The sequence below is a fragment of the Panthera onca genome, chromosome D4 (assembly GCF_046562875.1).
Source record: "Panthera onca isolate mPanOnc1 chromosome D4, mPanOnc1 haplotype 2, whole genome shotgun sequence".
Classification (NCBI taxonomy): Eukaryota; Metazoa; Chordata; class Mammalia; order Carnivora; family Felidae; genus Panthera; species Panthera onca.
Genome location: NC_138351.1, coordinates 24,396,681 through 24,398,099, shown reverse-complemented (window position 1 = coordinate 24,398,099; position 1,419 = coordinate 24,396,681).

Below are 1,419 nucleotides of genomic sequence, written 5' to 3'. Positions count from 1 at the left end.
TAGGTCTAAAGTGGGTCTCTTGTAAACAGCATATGGATGGATCTTGTCTTCTTAACCATTCTGTTACCCTATGTCTTGCTGGGAGCATTTAGTCCATTTATGTTTAGAGTGAGTACTGAAAGATATGAATTTATTGGCATTATGATGCTTGTAGAGTTGGAGTTTCTGGTGGTGTTTTCTGGTCCTTTCTATTCTTCCCTCAGAGAGTCCTCCTTAAAATTTCTTGCAGGGTGGTTTAGTGGTCACGGACTCCTTTAATTTTTTTTTTTTTTTTTTTTTTGTATGGGAAACTCTTTATCTCTCCTATTTTGAATGACAGCCTTGCTGGATAAAGAATTCTTGGCTGCATATTTTTTCTGACTCAGCACATTGAATATATCCTGCCACTCTTTTCTGGCCTGCCAAGTTTCTGTGGATAGGTCTGCTGCGATCCTGATCTGTCTTCACTTGTAGGTTAAGGACTATTTTTCCCTTGCTGCTTTCATGATTCTTTCCTTGCCCAAGTATTTTGTGAATTTGACTATTATATGCCTTGTTGATGATCAGTTTTTGTTGAATCTAATGGGAGTCTTCTGTGCCTCCTGGATTTTAATGTCTGTGTCTTTCCCCAGGTTAGGAAAATTTAGCTATGATTTGCTCACATAACCTTCTACCCATTTTCTCTCTCTTCATCTTTTGGGACCCCTATGATTCTGATGTTGTTCCTTTTTAATGAGTCACTGATTTCTCTAATTCTTAAATTGTGCTGTTTTGGCTTTAATCTCCTTCTTTTTTCCTGCTTCATTACTCTCCATAAGTTTGTCTTCTATATCACTGATTCTCTGTTCTGCCTCATCCATCCTTGCCACTGTGGCATCCTTCGAGACTGCAGCTCAGTTATAGCATTTTTTATTACATCCTGACTAGCTTTTACTTTTTTTTTATCTCCACAGAAAGGGATTCTAATCTATTTTCAATTCCAGCTAGTATTCTTATTATCGTGATTCTAAATTCTGGTTCAGACATCTTGCTTGTATCTGTGTTGGTTAAGTCCCTGGCTGTCATTTCTTCCTGCTCTTTCTTTTGGGGTGAATTCCCTCATTTTGTCATTTTGAAGGGAGAAAAGGAATTAATGAGGTTAAAAAATTAAAATTAAAAAAATTAAAATTAAAAAAATAAACACACACACACACACACACACACACACACACACAAATCGAATAAGTGATGCTAGACCCTAGGTGTGTTTTGGTCTGGGTGTTGAAAGGGGCTTGATAGCTTAGAGAAAAAAGGGGAAAGAAAAAAAATCATTTGAAAATTGGAAAAAATGAATACACTGAAGTAGACTAAAATGAAATGATAGAAGTAAAATAGAATTTGAAAAAATTTACACAAAAGGAAAAAATATAGTAGAAAAAAGTATTTTTAATAGAAATGGAA